We start from the raw sequence: 18,627 nt of genomic DNA, 5'->3' as shown, positions 1-18,627 counted from the left end.
ATGGATCTTCATGCTCAGGTATTATTATATGTATATACAAAAAAAAAAAAAAAAAAAAAAAAAAAAAAAAAAAAAAAAAAAAAAAAAAAAAAATCTTCCTCGTGGTGCGCCGAACTCGGGACTTGGTGTATGGAAGTCGAGTGCCGGATTCGGGGCATCACGGAAGCTGTCCATCCCCGGATTTGGGGCGTGACAGAAATGACTTTCCTTACTATTGTGCAGTCAGGCTGAAAACAATACAAAATTTCTAGAGAGGAAGAAGCATTCAAAACAGAGGCTGTTTAATAATAGAATAGAATCATAGATTCCTTTTTTTTCTTTTCCTTTTTTCTTCTTTTATAGATTACGATAATGCATTTTATTAAAAGAGGGCAAAAGAGGAAAGAAATTTGCAGAAGGAACAGAAATCATCTCTGCCACAATACTGCTACATTGAGCACCCTACACTAACTTATCAGCGAGATCATTTGCTTCCCCAGGAATACAACCCAAAGCCATTTCCAGATTGGCAATAAGGTCGGAAACAACGTCTATAAATGAAGGAATTCTGCTGATTTTCATTGAGAAACTGCATTCAGCGAGTAGCCTTCCAAAATGTCTTCCACCATATTTTGTTTATGCACAATAAAATTTATTTAGAGGAGAAAACAGCACAGCCCACCAAAGAAGGGAACAAAAACAGAAACAAAATATTACAATGCACTGTAGTGCACCACTCTGACTAAACAGAGACACCCCACCCAGCCCTTACATGACCATTCCAAATTTCAATGCCTGTCCAAAATCTCCATTCCACTGCCAACTGCACCCTTTTTAGCCCACTGATCTGCCTCTTCATTCGCCTCAATATGGATGAGGTTGAAAGAAACAGAACACAGAATTGAAGTCCCTAGGCCCTTTAACAGTGTTTGCAAATCTCCAAGGAAATGAGCTACCTTTGGCCCAAACAATCGCATTTTTCGAATGCCCTTCAATCACCAACAGACTGAGGCTGAAATCAAGGATCATCTTAACTGCTTGAAGCGTTGCCGCCATGGTTCCGAATATTGGTATCAGCGGGCATATCAGCCTACCCAAAAAATGATACAATATGCCATTGCATATCGGTATTGAGCTGTATCGGATAGAAATTGTTTTTAGCAAAAAAGAAATGGAAAAATATCAGAAAAATAGAAGAGAGGGAGAGAGAGGGAGAGAGAGATCCAAGAATCTATCATTTTTGTGTTTTGACCATGTATTAAATAGTGTATCGGACCATTCTTTGGTCAGAATGTTGTATGCCGGGTTGACTTACTGTAAGCTATGATGTTGAATTTTTATTTTTATTTTTTTGTATAAATTGTTAATATATGTCATAAATTGATATCATATATTAGCACAATTATCTATCAAGCATTGGACTATGAAATTATTCAAAAAATTACAATTGTATTCCTAGTACCATGTATTAAATAGTGTATTGGACCATTCTTTGGTCAGAATGTTGTATGCCGGGTTGACTTACTGTAAGCTATGATGTTGAATTTTTATTTTTATTTTTTTGTATAAATTGTTAATATATGTCATAAATTGATATCATATATTAGCACAATTATCTATCAAGCATTGGACTATGAAATTATTCAAAAAATGGTACAATTGTATTGCTAGTACAATCATATATCAATTATTCAAATCATAATATTGATATCATATATTGCTAATACAATTACCTATCCACTATTCTTGACAGTCCGATAATTTCCCATGGCACCTCGTCCTCTCACTATACACCACGCCAACCCAAAAAGAACCTACAAATCAGGGAAAAGATTTTTCTCCCGCGGGCAATGACCACATCGAATCATCAAGAGCCTGCCTACGGTGAAGTGACGAAGGAGGGAAAGGGTGAAAAGATAGATCCAGCAGAAAGGGGCATGGAGAAGATCAGCGATGAGGAAGGGAAAGGGAAAGATCTTCAATGAGGAGCCATGTAATCCCGGGCTCTATAATGAGGGAGGGTGGACGATCGTTTCAAAGAAGAAGAAACGCAAAAAGGAAGTTAGCCCCAGCTTTTGAGATTTATCTGACCTTCTTCAAGAAATTTCTGCCAGATTGGACTGAGAATTTTCTGTATTTGGACGCTGTGGGCAAGTTATGGACGTCAGGATCCCTTAAGTCCAGAAGACAATGACTCCTCAAGGCTTCGCCTTTGTACGTCCATGGGCAATGGAGGAACTAGAATGTGCCATCGTTGAGATCCATGGCCAGTCATTCAAAGGGAGATTCTAGTGCCGAAAGCACACTATGGGCCAGATGCAATGGATGATGAGACCTAGGTACATAATTGAATGCACCGGTTCTGCATCCTAGAATGGAAGCTAGACATCTTGTTTTCCTGTCATGGACACCCACTCCTGACATCATGCTCTCACCCAGATTCACCTTAAAGGCCAAATATAGCTTCGAAGCTCCATAACAGCCCCTTCAGATTCGTAAGTTGCTTTGAGGATGCATCACACATAACCAGTGTGTCATCGGCAAACTGAAGATGTGAGATAAAAATAGCCAGACTTGTGCGAAAACCTTTGATCATACCCAATGCCTCTACTCTTTTCATCAAAATGCTATAACCTTCTGCCACCACTGAGAAAAGGAATAGAGATATGGCATCTCCCTACCTCAGCCCACGAGGACTTATACAAAAACCAACTGGGGAACTGTTAATTAACACAAAGAAAGAGGCTGACGAAATGCAAGCTATCATCCAGCTCCTCCACTCATCCCCAAAACCTATCTTCTGAAGCACATACATCAAGTATTGCTAATCGACATGATCATATGCCTTCTCCATATCAATCTTAGAAACTAATGCTTGATTTTTCTGTTTCCTTCTAAAATGGATACTCTGATTCACCACCAGAGTACCATCCAGAATTTGTCTATACAAGATAAACGTACCTTGAGAAGGGGAATGACCTTCTTAATATGCTCTACCAGGACCTTGGCTAATTTTTTTAAATGCTACCTATCAAGCTTATTGGCCTAAACTGAGATAAGTCTTCCACTCCCTCCTTCAGGATCAGACAATAATTTTACCCCTTTCATGAAATAGTTTGAAGACTACCATCAGGTCACCTTTCACCATTGCCCAGCGAAGCTCATTGAGAAGCAACCCGGACCTGGGGATTTGTCTGGATCCGTAGTCTTTATGGCCTTCGGCACCTCTTCCTTGAATTCAGTTTCTAAGGCTCTTGCATCTTCTATCGATGATTTCAAGTCCTCCCCTTTGAGAGTAGGCCTAAGCTAACAGAGTAACGGTCAGATGCATACAACTTCTTATAAAATGAAACTTCTTCCTGCTTATTGGATCTTCTATTTTGCTACACCCTATCTGTAGATAGATATGATGCTTTCCTTTTCTTACCATTAGCTACCCTGTGGAAGAAAGCAGCATTACGATCCCCCGTCTTCAACCCTAAAGCCTTAGATCTCTGTCTCTAAGAGATTCATTCCTGAGACGATGGTTGTTCATACATTTTTGAAGCACCATCCTATTCAAGCAGTCAGTAGTAGAGAGCCCTCTCACTGTTAAGGTGTCCAAAAACAGTTGCATAACAGTCGTTATGTAAATGTAATGGTGGCCACTATTATGCGTTATGGAAAATGGCCCATTATGATGCCAATACAGTATTCTTAAAAAAAATGGCCATCATAGCTGTAAAGAGGGCTGTTACGGCTTGCATGATGGGGACATCACGCGCACACACACACCCCCCCTACGCACGTACGCAAGGAGGAGAAGGGTCCCACCATCGATCTAGATCGATGACGACGTCTAGAGAGAGCCTCCTAGTTAGAGGACTGCGTTTTGGTTCGTGGAATGGACTCGATAATCATGTGAATTTCACCATGGGTTCTCATGATTGTGGCCCATTATTCTAATTAATCTAGTACTTTGGGCTTTGCTTATTATTGTTATTAGGAGTATCATGGGCAGTTTAGATTGTTTTGATTAGTTGTTATTTTTTATTACTTCGACGCCAAGTAATAGGTTGTACACATGACGCGAGTTTTAGGGTATAGGGTTTTATTATAAATAGGCACCCCTTGTAGTTTTTTTTTTATTCAATGAAAATTAATAAAATTTCTGCATTTTTCGACTCCTCTAAATTCCTGAGTTGTGGAGATTCAATTGGGTGCGAAACCTTCCCTTCCTCGAAGGGTTGACTACCGTGGTGTGAAGTCACACCTATCCCAATTCGCCTCCACCTTCTACCATCCATATTTCTCATTTCCTACAAGCATTCCATCTGCAAATCCATCAATATTTGCAGGCGTTTCCCCATCTACAGCAGATTTCTGGAATCTAGCCCTGCAGGAGAGCTCAAACTTCGGCGGAGCACCATGCACAAACCGTGCATCGGATCGAGCTGAGATTTGAGAGTTTTGGAGTCCATCCCTGGACGATCAGGGCCAAGGTAGCCTTTTTTGAATAGTGGGCCCCACACACGTACAGCCGGGATCACATGCACGTGCGTCTGGACCATTGTTGCTATCTAAACATGCGGTACTTTTCTGGTTCGTCTCTCTCCTCTCTTTCACTCCACTTTCACCCAAAATCCCTAAACCTAACCCTAAATTACTCAAATCCTCAATTTTATGCCCTTTCTTCAACCTTAGGGTTTCCCGAATTAAAATTTCTGAATCCCTTAGATTGGGGGAATTATTTCTGTGCATGTGTGGATGAATTTATCCTCCTTTGATTCTTGTTTGGTCTATAGTTTTGATTGATCCGGCTCTAACATGTGTAGGCTTGGACCCACATAGATTCCCCTTGATTGAGTGCTTGACTTTGTGTGGGATGTAGAATTTTGTGTGATTGTTTTGAACTAGTATGATCTAAAGCCTGGAATCTCGCATATCATGTTTAAAATTTCATGTCCTGCATCAAATTGGTATCAGAGCTTAGGGTTCTTGTAGGGGAATGCATTGTGTCCATTATGCATTAAGTAACATTATATAGAGTTGTTTAGAGGTCCATAATTTCTGATATAGGCTGCTGAATTTTCTGCTATTAGAAAATCCACATATCTCTTTGCTGGATTTTCTGTTGACAGATTTTTTGGACGGATGGGTTGCTGGAAATTGAGTAGTATTGTGTCATTTTCTCCATATAGAGTCCTATAGGAGCATTTAGTCCTATCTAGGCACATATAGTCATAGTAGAAGGTCCTTAGATTGAGTTAGTAGTTGTATGCCCACACGTACGGGTCGTGGTTTTGGCTCGCACTCTACACTAAACATGGAGCAATCGCAAGAGTCAATGAACAAGCTAACCCAGCAGTTTGAGTCTTTGGGTAAGCGTTTGGAACAAAGTATGGACCAACACTTTGAACAGCTTGATGTGCGCATTACCCAACTAGAGACCTCCACCAGGGCAAACCCCACCATTGGGGAAGACGCCCAATCTCAAGCAGGCGGTCAGGAGGATAAACCAAGGAATGAAGGTGGCCAAAGAATCGGTTATGGGCACGCACCCATGCACCTACCTTGTGAGGTACATTAAGACCACTATGACCCCTATGTGCAACTTCTCAAAGGAGTTAAGAGTAGATGCCCCCACGTTTGATGGCCACTTGGACCCTAAAGTTTTTCAAGATTGGTTTGCAGATATAGACCATCTTTTTAAGTGGTACGACATGTACGACCTTATGGCTAGAGAGAGTGCAACAGAGGCTAGCGTAGAGTTACCCACTGAGGCCATTCCAGTAATGGATGAGTTTAGTGATATCTTTCCTGATGATCTACCGGATGAGTTTCCCCCTATGAGGGATATACAGTACACCAGGACGTGGGACACCGTACTACCTATAGCCGAGTTTGTGTTTAATAGTTCTATCGATAGGTCTACAGGTCTAAGTCCTTTTGAAGTCGTTACTAGTTATAAACTTAGGAAACCTATTGATCATATCCCTATGTCACTGTCCTATAGGCCGTCAGAGCCTACAGAGTCTTTTGCGCATCACATTCATTCATGACATCAAAAAATCAGGCAGAAGATCATAGCTAGTAATAAACATTAAACACTTTCTGCAAACCAATATAAACGTTTCAAGGAATTCAATGGAAGGGACTCTGTGATGATCTGCAGCAGGCTAGAGCGGTACCCTCAGGGAGTCGTTCGTAAATTATACGCGCGTAGCGCTGGACCATTCAAAATTATAAAACGAAACGGTCTCAATGCGTATGCGGTACATCTTCCACCTTTTATAGGATTTAGTTCCACATTCAACGCAAAGGATCTAGCATTTCAGGGGACCATTGATACATTGTCCAGCCTGTCACCTAACCATCCTGAATCCCCAAACCTTTCCCTTAATCCATGGCCCCCTCCTGACCCATCTTCCAAACCTCTACCTCTCATACCTACCCTTCCCACACCCAGAGAGGAAATAGAGGATATTCTAGACCATCAGATAATATCTACATCGGATGGCGGGTTTCAGAAGTTCTTAGTCAAGTGAAAGTCACGCCCAGCTTTACACAGTACGTGGCTCGCTGAGGAGGAGCTTCAGAGACTTGATCCTTACATCTCGGAGCGGTCCAAGAGTTTTGTTTCGCCAGTTGCGAAACCTTCGCAGCTGGGGATAATTGATGGGGACATCGCGTGCACACGCACACCTCCTCTATGCAAGTACGCAAGGAGGATGAGGGCCCCACTATCAATTTGGATTGATGACGACGTCCAGAGAGGGCCTCCTAGTTAGAGGACTGCGTTTTGGTTCGTTAGAGTGAATCTGATAGTCGTGTGAATCCCATCATGGGTTCTCATGATCATGGCCCACTATTCTAATTAATCTAGTACTTTGCGTTTTGCTTATTATTATTAGGAGTATCATGGACGGTTTAGATTGCTTTGATTAGTTGTTATTTTTTATTAATTCGACACCAAGTAATAGGTTGCGCACATGGCGCGAGTTTTGGAGTATAGGGTTTTATTATAAATAGGCACCCTTTGTAGTCTTTTTTATTCAATGAAGATTAATAAAATTTTTACGTTTTCTGCTCCTCTAAATTCCTGAGTTGTGGAGATTCAATTGAGTGTGAAACTCTCCCTTTCTCGAAGGGATGACTACCGTGGTGCGAAGCCACACCTATCCCAATTTGCCCCCACCTTTCACCATTCATATTTCTCTTTTCCTACAAGCATTCCATCTACAAATCCATCAATATTTGTAGGCATTTCCCCATCTACAGCAGATTTCTGGAATCTATCCCTGCAGGAGGGCTGAAACTTCGGCAAAGCACCACGCATAAACCGTGCATCGGATCGAGCTGAGATTTAGGGGTTTTGAAATCCATCCCTGGCCAACCAGGACCAAGGTGGCCTTTTTCTGAATAGTGGGCCCCACACACGAGCGACCAGGATCACACGCACGTATGTCTAGACCATTGTTGTTGTCCACACATGCGGTACTTCTCTAGTTCGTCTCTCTCCTCTCTTTCACTCCGCTTTCACCCAAAATCCCTAAACCTAACCCTAAATTACTCAAATCCCCAATTTTATACCCTTTCTTCAACCTTAGGGTTTCCCGAATTGAAATTTCTGAATCCCTTGGATTAGGGGAATTATTTCTATGCATGTGTGGATGAATTTATCCTCTTTTAATTCTTGTTTGGTCTATAATTTTGATTGATCCGCCCTAGCGTATGTAGGCCTGGAGCCCCATAGATTCCCCTTGATTGAGTGCTTGACTTTGTGTGGGATGTGGAATTTTGTGTGATTGTTTTGAACTGGTATGATCTAAAGCCTGGAATCTCGCATATCATGTTTAAAATTTCATGTCCTGCATCACTGGATCATAACAGCGATGACAGTGACATTACAACCACCATTACCATCATTGAATACCTTGCTTAGCCATTTGATTCCTTCCTATATCGCCTTCTTCCTACCTTTATCAGCTGTCGTCACCCCTGCAGCCCATTCTTTTAACTTCTGCTTGATGAAATGAAGTTTCTTCATCAAGTTGAAACCAGCCCATCCTATAAACTTGGATTCCCTCCACCGCTAGTCCACCATTCTTCCAAAGTCAATAAGTGTGACATTACAATCTTTAAGTGCTTGCGTATTGAGTTTCATACACTACCAAACTATCAAATAACTTGTTGTCAGATATATATATTGAGAATTATCACATCTGCTGGAACACAAGGTACCTAACATAATTTGAGCTCTCTGAGGCCACTATGATATTTGAGTCACACCGAACCCATCCATTATATGAGCCTGCCCATATTAAGTCTAGATACCAAATTCCAAACTTATCCATAACTCAAATGTAGCCATACCAAAGGGATCAATTGGGGACACTAGGGAGGGTGACTCCCACCATGGATATAAAATGTGTAATGTAGGGGCATTTTCACACCGAGCTCGAGTGGGGTTACCTGTGGGATGCGAGGACACACTCAGAGTGGGCGGCCCGTGTGAGGCGAGTGGCTCATGTGAGGCGGGGCCCACCCGTGTGAGGCGGTACCCATGTGATTTGGGGCCTACGATGGGGGTTCGGCCGAGGTCCTAACTCATGAGATGTGGGGCCTGGGCTATGAGATAAAGGGATTGATTCGTCGTACTCTAACAGTTCGAGCTTTTAGATTAAGTGGTTAATTGTCCTGCATCAAATTGGTATCAGAGCGGGAGGTCTCGTGTTCAAGACTCCTCACCAGGGGTGATTAATACAAGGGCATTTTCACACCGAGCTCGATTGGGGTTGCCTGTGGGATGCGGGGACACTCTTAGGGTAGGCGGCTCGTGTGAGGCGAGTGGCTCATGTGAGGCAGTACCCATGTGATTTGGGGCCCGCGAGGGGGATTCGGCCGAGGTCCTAACCCATGAGATGTGGGGCATGGGCTATGAGATAAAGGGATTGATTTGCCATGCTCTAACAGTTCGAGCTTTTAGAGCAAGTGGTTAATTGTCCCGCATCAATGTGGAGCCACCATATTATTATATTCCGTTCAACGCATTCATTGGGTGTTTCTCACCAAGATTAAAAGATAAATCAAAACATAGACTGTTCCGAAACGCAGGTGGGCCAAACCACGTACATATATTTCTTTCGATGTGATTTTACATTTCACCCCGTGGTTTGTCCCCATTTGAGTTTTTGATCATGATGACTCTCCGTTCATATAGTTAAGGTGATGAGCCTAAACAGAATATCGATTCATGGTTTGATGCTAACAAAACATCATTAGTGGGCCCCGCAACGCTCACACGTGTGGGAGTTACCATGTGCTCACCAACTGTGATCATTCCCCCATATCAGTGAGAACTCCCCGTGAAACTCTCCAAGGGAGCTGTTATTGAGACGCTGCATCTTGACACATGTAAAACGTTTTCACTATGTGTCAACATGGGACCGGAATTTTTTTATGCAGTGGGGTACTAGGTTGTAAGTGTGACATCCGTTGTCCGTCAGATGCATCGTGCGATTTAGATCCTAGAGAAATAAATTAGCTCGAACCACAACTCATGTGCGCCACACCAGAGGTAACAATGGGTAAGGAGAGTACCAACCTTGGGTTTGTTTGTAGGGCCCATCCTGGTGTGTATATTCCATCCAACCCTTCTATCAAGTGCGTCTCACCAAGATTAAGATAATAATCAAAGTAAAAAATAAAAATAAAAATAAAAAGGCCAAAACTCAAGCAGAACACACCACTCAAACTTGAGAGGTTTTATGATTTAGTTTGTTTCCCATGGTGTGGCCCACCTAAGTTTTGGACCTAACCGATTTTTGAGATGTACAATGAAAATTAGAAGTATCAAGAAATGCTTGGGTGGATTCAAAACGCATAACACAATGGGCCTAAAAGAGCACAGGTGTTTTACCCTATGCACCTCATTCAAGCATTTGTCCGCTTGCTACATTCATTTGTGATGACTTTTTGGGGATCTTCAAGATTCCTTGGGTGATGTCAAGGACCATCAAGGCTTTGTCTCTCATACAATCAAGGCATTCAAAATCGGTTACACAACGGCCGTTACATAATGGTAACAGTCATAATCGTTACGGGATCAAAACAACCGTTACAGAAAAAACAAGTTGTAATGGCCTCTACAAAAAAAAAAAAAACCACTTTCTGTAACGGTCTTGTAACATTTTTTTCAAAAAATAAAAAAGGGCCCTAACGGCCGATACGAGGGTCGTAACGGTTGTTACAGACCGTATCATAATGGTACAGCCACCGTTATTGTTTTGGAACACCTTGCATAGAATGGGAGTAGGTTTGGTAGGATCATTATGAAAATTTGGGGGCTTTGCTTGCTTGTTGGGTTGTGGTCCCTTTGGAGAGAGGAATAATCATTATTTTAGGGACGAGCAATCCTTTCTATATTGTTTTCGATCGATCAAAGTGTTATGTAATTGAGTGGGCTTCCACTCTTAATATCCCTATAAAATGCTTATGACTATAGGTTTCTAGGGATCCTGTTTTTTTTTTTGGCACTTTGGGTGCCTTATAAAAGCTTCAATGCATTTCGAAAGAAAAAATGTTGTGTGATTCACACCTCCTTAACAACATTGAAACACCTCAGGTGTTGTTTGGATGAAAGGAAACTTAAATGGTGGAAAGAAATGCTTTCTAGGAAATATAATCTCTTGGAAAGAGATTCTATTGATGATGTTTGGGTACTAATTGACATTCCATGTCTCCCACTCGTTAGATGAGCTCGTAGAGATAATGTAGTGTGTGAGCGATCCAAGGTCCAATCCCTCATAGTGTTACCTTTCTGAAACAAAAACTGTCATTCTATTTTTTGTGCACATTATGTTTGGGTATTAGGAAAGAGATTTAGGAACTTCTGCATGGGTTTTCACATGAGTAAAGATTGAAAGGGAAAATCAAATCACCCACGAAAACACAGCACACTTGTGCAAGATTTGAGAAATTCGTTGGGCTAGGCCCATCTTAATATAGCCTTGGCCAAAGAATAGGCTAAGCCAATCATTAGGTGGCCACAGAAGGGCCCATATCGATAACTTAACGTAAAACCCTAGAAATGAATGGCCACATTGATAGCCTATTTTTTGTCCAATAAACCAAAGACAACATGTGGCACCATGTCATACAATTGGGGAAAGATTCATCAGGTGGGGCCACTCATCAGCAAGGTCACATCGTGTACGTGCCCTAGCTTAGGAATCAAGTTAATCCACAAAACATGTGGGCGAAAATGCACATTTAACATAACAATAGTCACAAGTTCTTTCCTACCATCCATTTCTCTCAAAGAAATTCATTGAACTAAACCCAACATGAGATAGCCTTAGCCCAAAGAACGGGCTAAGGTAAGCGACCACAAAAGTGGGCCCGCTATTTTGGTAATTCAAGGTAAGACTCCAAAATGAATAGCAACATCACTGGTACATTTTCTGGCAATGAACCACAATCTACATGTGCCACCATGTTATATAATTGGAGAGAGATTCATCAAGTGGGGCCACTAAAAAAGGGGAGCACACTGTAAAATCAAGCTGGTCCAATAGCACAGCCAGCTAATGGGAAGGATCCCCCCAAACGTAGGCACCTCCAAACTAAGCATAAGAATCACAAACAAAGTATAAAGAATAACTAGAATTTTTATTCATTTCCAAGATGCCTTGATGCCACTCATGCCGAGCCCTTAAATAAGCTTTAAGACGTACCAAGATGGAAGGTTATTAATGTCATTGACAATTAATGACTTCTTGCAAAAATGCAAAAGTAAATAACAAAGATGCTTAATGAATGAAAGACATCTAATGAGATTTTATTGTATGGCTAGTTTATTGATTTTCCATAGAGAGATGCCTAATTAGGAGACTTCAGCCTCTTTATTGATCGGCCAGCTGTGGGGCTTGCACTTGGGCCTAATGGGCCTGGGCCACGGATCTTGGGCCTAGTTCATCCTGCATTGGTCCTCCCTAGCGCGCGCACACACACACACACACACACACACACACTAGACTCTAGCGAATCAATGGCAATTGCTCATAAAGGTCAAGATTCAGGCATTGGAAGTCAGTAGCTATGATCCATGTAGCAACGGAGAGAGGTCACTCTTGCCAACAGAGGAGAAACTACTAATAACCACCATGGCACGTGAAGACAACCTAGGCATTGAAAACATTAATGATTATGTCTGTAGGTGGCAAAATGGTCAAAAGTGTAATAGCTTGTTCCCCTATGCTATCATTATTATGGTGCCCACAATAAATGGAAAGATGTTCCACATTGAAAGTATGACTAATAGATACATCGAGTACGACATCTAAAACAAAAGCATTGACACTAATCTTCTTTATGATTTTGAACGGGTCCCGTATTGCAAGGATAGAGCTTCTTCAAGGATTTATTGGGTAACCATTCGGGGATAATAGGGGCCATAACTATGTCGTCTTTCGCAAATTCGACAAAACAATATCTTGCACTTGCATGTTGCTTATAACTTTTGTTCATTGTGGCGATTTATGTCGAACTTTGTCATGCACCTACTGCATATGATGGTTGAAGTCCTCAGCTTCTATGCAAGGCCTTGACTTTATGGGTAGAGGAACCAAATCGATTGGAAGATGCGGTTGTATACTAGTTATAGCTTCAAAAAGTGGCATCTTTGTCGACCTGTTAACTGAGTTATTATATGCAAATTCAGCCATAGTTATTACTAGGTCCCACATAATCATAGGATCACGAACAAGACACCGTAATAACTTGCCCAAGCTATAGATGACTACTATTTGACCATCGATCTGAGGATAATAGGCACTAGAGAACTTACGCTTGGTCTTCGTTGCTGCCCAAAGTGTTTTTCAAAAATAGCTCATGAACTTAGGATCATGATATGACACAATTGTCTTCAGAAGCCCATGAAGACGAACAACCTCTTGAAAAAATAATTGAGCAATCTTGTGAGTGCTTATTGTATTCGAACATGGTATGAATAAGTCATCTTTAAAAATCGGTCAACCACCACAAATACTGAATCAACTTTCCAAATGGTCATTGGCAAACCTAGAACGAAATCCATGCTAAGATCTTCCCATGAAGCATGACGGATTGGTCGTGGTTGATGCAATCCACTAATTTTCTTTTTACCCTTAGCGAGTTGGCAAACCCTGCATAACCGGCGAATCTTCACGGCATCCAATTTTAGATGAGGCCAAAAGTATCTCTCCAACGATAGCTAAAGCCTCACGGCTGAAGTGACCACTAATCCACTAGTATATAATTCCCTTGCAACATACTCGCAAATGGACGTGACGTGCAGGCAAAGTTTTGTCCCCCAAAACAAGTTACAATCATGAATACTAAATGTGGGTGTCTCGCAAGCTCTCCACTAAGAATGTCTGTGTAAATACGTCTAAAATCCTTATCTTCCATTTACTCAAGATGTATCTCTTCAAATCTGTAACGATGATAAACATTGATGACAATAAATGTGTACGACGGCTCAAGGCATCAACAACCCAATTGTCCTCACCAGCCTTGTGACAGATGACAAAGGAGAACTCGTATAGGTTAGCGCTTCACTTGACACAATGAGCACTTATCTTCTACTAAGAGTTCAGGACAAACTTCTTGCCAACCAAATAGTGACGCCAACGGGCGTAGAGTCTGAAAAACAACATCAAACTCCAAGTCATAAGTGAAGTATCGTTGCTTCACATCGGAGAGCTACCCACTAAAGAATGTTATTGGATAGCCCTCCCGACTAAGAACTCCGCCAATCCCAATGTTGGAAGCATCACAGGTCACCTCAAATACCTTCTTAAAGTCTTGAAGGCACAAAATTGGAGCCCGGTCATCTTACGTTTGATAGCTTTTAATGTTGCACTTGTCCATCGAAACTCTCTTTGTTTCATGCAATCAGTGATCAAAGCCATAATGTTACTGAAGTTCTGCACAAAACATTTGTAAAATGTGACGAGACAACGGAAACTATGAACTTTAGAGATGGTGGTAAGCGTGGGCCAATCAACAATGGCTTTCATGTTCGCAGGGTCCACCTCTACACCTTATGATGAGACAATGTATCCTAAAAAGACCACGGATGTACTCATGAAAGTGCACTTTTTAAGGTCAATGTAGAAGCACTCGTGAAGGACTTTGAAGATAAGACCTAGGTGATTGAGGCGATCCTTCATCGTAAATCATAATGTCATCAAAGTAGACAACGACAAACATACCAATAAAGGGGTGTAATAACTGGGTCATGATACGCATGAAAATGTTAAGCGCATTTGTGAGACCGAATGGCATGACCAGTCAGTCCTAGAGACTGTCTTTCATCTTAAATGTCATCTTCCACTCATCACTGTTAAATGTCGCCTTCCATTCATCATTGTTAAACGGCTACACGGTGCTAATCTTAAGGGCCTATGAGAAGCTACAATGAGAAGAAGGAAAAGAAAGATGGAAGAGAAACAATGAGAGAGGGAAACATGAAAGAGATAATAAGAAATATGAGATGCCTGGGGTGCATAGAACCCCTAGCCCGCTGCTATTATTTATAAGAATAAAAACATGAATGGGCCCTATGGGCCTTATTACATGGACTTGGGCCCAATGGCCCTTATTCAACTATCAACCTTTCAACACTCCCCCCTTAGCCGAAGCATCCTAATGAGGCCTAGCTTGGAATAAGGGCCAACATAAATCAAACCTAAGATAAAAAAGAAATTCTTCTCTCACAATCACCAAGTTCAATGCGGATTTGGTGGTATCCACTACGATGATCAATCTTGGAGTAGACGCTAGCACTCGGCATCAAGTTCAGCATGTCATCAAGCCGAGGAATGGGAAGTGGTACTTCACTGTGATTTTATTAATAGCTCGGCTGTCCATACACATATACCAACTTCCATCCTTCTTAGGGGTAAGGAGGTTTGGCACAGCACATGGGCTTAGGCTCTCTCAAACTTAGCCCTATTTTAGCAACTCATTAACTTAATTATTTAATTCGACATGCTCGATTAGACTCATTCAATATGCTGGAAAGTAAGGATGCTCCAAAAACCAAATCTATAATGTATTGAATATCCACTAGCGGAGGCAACTCCTTAGGCAGATCATCAGGGACTAAATCTTGGAAGCCAGGGAGCATAGATTTGACTTCATTAAGAATGGACTCATCCTGATCAATAACTCCTAGACTTATTTTGTGACTAGAGCAAAATTATGCATTTCTCTTTGCTCTTTTCTTCGAACTTCCTCATGGTGTGTTAGCTTCACCGTTGCTTTGTACTTTTTTTATCAAAGAACCAAAGTCACTCTTGGAAGATGTAGGTAACATTCATAAGAATTATTTCACACCAAATGGTGTCCTCATAGATGTCGATTTTAAAGTACACCAAACACCTACAAATTACAAGGAAGTCATTGACCCATGCAATTATATGGCTTGGGATGCCTTTCAATTGGCAATTTAAGCTTATCAATTACCTCTTGTGAGATGATGTTCATCTCATTGCCATCATTAATGATCATGTTACATGAGCTACCTTGGCATTTGACCCACATACGAAAAATAGTGGTCCATCGCAAGTCTTCATCTTCCTCCTAGATGGTGGTAAGGAGGCAACATATGATAAGAGCGGGGCCTTTGCCCTTCAACCTCAGCTTCGACCATAGTTTCAGTTGGGGAGTCCTCTAGCTATGATGCAGGCTCTACATACAGTTGTTCTATCTCCATGTGCTCGTCTTAATACTCGGTGCCGCCTAATATTAGGGGTCCTCATTGCCGTAGTAATGAAAGTTCCCAACTTGCAGACACTCATTAGCAAAGTATTATCTCCGTCCACAACTATAATAGTCAATATCCCGCAGTTCCCACATAAAAGGAGGATTAGGATTAAGACATCGCCCCCTGATGTCATGTCCCTATAGCATTGGTTGCCTCTGATATAAATTTTACAGCAGAGGGCATTGCAAAGGTTGTGGTTGCCTTGCAAGTGGAGTATGCATTTGTAGACGTGGTTGAAGAGGATAGAGAAGTGGTTGGTAGCCTTGCAGCAGAATCTGGTTAAGATGTGGATCCGGACCTTTCCTCACAAAGGTTTCCTGACTGGACAGCCAAAACATTGGAGAGTATGCTATCACAACTATTATTCAACTCGTATAGCCTTCCGATGAACGTGGTTGACCGACTAAAAATCATACATGATTATGTTTTTTATGACATCAAGGTATCCCCGCCCCCATTTTAAGGCGAGACTATTCCGTGCAAATGCACGCAATCACTTACAAATCATGCATGATTATCATGCACTGGATCTCTTAACATAACCCTACCCAATAGCAGTTATCCGTTACGCGGTCTAGCCCTACAAGCTAACAACGGACAGAAAGCTCATTGAACTTCTCAGTGTAGTAATCCATAGATAAAACTACATGTTTAGACGCAATGAGCTCCTAGAAAAGGGTTTCCATATAGTTTGAAGGCAAGTACTTACATTCCAACTTCTCTCTCATGTCAGCCCACCTGCTTATCGCAAGGCGACTTATATAAGATTGCTGTCATCAATGCTTCGCCACCATATTCTTGTTGGGCCCTTTAGCTTAATCATAACAAAGGCCACTCACTAGACATCGTCCATATTGTATCATGCAATATAATCTTCAAGCGTTGCAATTCAATCGACAAAAGTCTTTGCATCAAGGACTCATATAGTCCGGAACTTCGACTCGTACTTTCTTGGTGATATTGTTTTTCTTGGGCATCTCTATCGAGGTGTCATGGGCTCTCTCTGCACCCAAAAAAAAAATTGTTGCATAAAGTCATAAACAGACTCCCAAAGGCCATTACCATTCTGATTCACTGGAGGTTTTGACTAGAACCCTGGTTGCGGATTTGGATTAACATCAAGATTTTGACGGAATCAAGTTGCTCTACATGTTGTTCTCCACGTAGCTGGCCAACAGCAGCTGCCAAGCTAGCTACCCTTGCAAAAAGCTTAGTGATGCAATTATCTCGCAGTCGATTAGTAAACCTTCCTCAACAGATGTGACCACTGCAAGTAGACATTGCATCAAGAAAGCGACGTCGACAAAGTAATGGACAGAATATAAGGAGGTTTCTGGTTTAGAACAAAAGAATGTTAATGGGCTGAGGTTCTAGGCTATAATGGATTGGAACAGGGGTTGGACTTGGACTGTTAATGGGTTGGATTTTAGGCTTTTAATGGACTGGGATAGGGGCTGGATTTTGTGCTATTAATGGGTTGTAATATGGGCTAGATTTAGATTGGAATAGGGCTTACTTTTGGGGGCTTTTAATGGGTTGGAACAGGGGCTGGATATTGGGCTTTTAATAGGTTGTAATAAGAGCTGCATTTGGATTAGAATAAAGCTTCTTCTTCTTCTTCTTCTTTTGGCTTTTAATGGGCTTAAATATGGCTTGATTTGGGCTGTTATTGGGTTGGATTTTGGGCTTTTAATGGGCTGTAAATAGGGCAGGATTTGGACTGTAATAAGGCTGGTTTTGAGGGATTTTAATGGGCTGGATTAGGGGATGGTTTTTGGGTTGTTAATGGACTGTAATAGAGGCTGGATTTTGGGCTTTTAGTGAATTGTAATAGGGGCTGGATTTGGACTGGAATTGGGCCAGGTTTCGGGATTTTAATTGGCTGGAATATGGTCTGGATTCTACGCTGTTACTAGGCTGGATTTTGGGAGGGTAAATGGCTACCGAAATTTCGATAGTCGCCCCTTGTAAATTGGACATTTAGGCTTTGTAAAAGAAAAGAAAAAAGTGAAGGGAGGGGAGGAGGAATAGATGCAATGAAGAGAATAAAGGGAAAAATGCAGATTTTTTTTATTTTTTATTTTTTTTACTTATTAAAGAACCTAGAAGCAGATTGAAATTGTTTTTGATCCAGGACTTCAATCCAGCCGTTGGCTCTAATACCAATCTAGGGCAGCCGGCTGATGGGAAGGATCCGCCAAACATAGGCACCTCCAAAGTAAGCACAAGAATCACAAACAAAGTACAAGCAATAACTAGAATTTACATTCATTTCCAATGTGCTTTGAGACCACTCATAAATAAGCTTTAGGATGTACAAAGAAGGTTCTTAATGTCATTGACAACAAATGACTTGTGGCAAAAATGAAAAAGTAAATAAAAAAGACGATTAATGGATTAAAAAAAAATATATTTGAAGACGCTTTATTACATGGCTAGCTGATTGATTTTGAATAGCTAGTTGCCTAACTAAAAGGTTTGGGCCTCCTTTGATGGAGTAGTTGTGGGCCTTGGGCTTTTAGGCTTAATGGGAATGGGCCTGACCCATGGATCTCAGGCCCAGTTCAGCCTACATTATCCACATAACAGTAGACAACAAATTTACATACAGGGGTGTTTAGGAACATGAAAAACCCACTTTTTGCAGTACAATAAAAGAATAAGTACCCTTGGAAAACCAATTTCCATTTCCCAGCTATTCCTCCAAAACCATGGACATCCATTCCACCCAAAGTAGGCATTAAACCAATTTCTAAGGTAAGAGTCGTACAAAAGACATACAAGGTGACACTTTGATGGTGATCATACATGTGGATAAAATAAATCAGACAAAATTTAAATGTATAGAAGCTTAC

At 41.4% G+C, this 18,627-nt stretch overlaps 1 protein-coding gene across 4 annotated transcripts in view; it reads right to left on the bottom strand.

The window, feature by feature from the left end:
• LOC131251431 (translocon at the outer membrane of chloroplasts 64) overlaps window positions 1-18,627 on the bottom strand; it is a 63,796-nt gene that overhangs the window by 29,639 nt on the left and 15,530 nt on the right. The gene's annotated exons all lie outside the window — the stretch shown is intronic.

This window comes from Magnolia sinica, chromosome 7 (assembly GCF_029962835.1).
Source record: "Magnolia sinica isolate HGM2019 chromosome 7, MsV1, whole genome shotgun sequence".
In the NCBI taxonomy this organism is placed as follows: Eukaryota; Viridiplantae; Streptophyta; class Magnoliopsida; order Magnoliales; family Magnoliaceae; genus Magnolia; species Magnolia sinica.
Note: the sequence above shows the minus strand (reverse complement) of the source record. Positions and strands in the feature narration are given on the sequence as shown.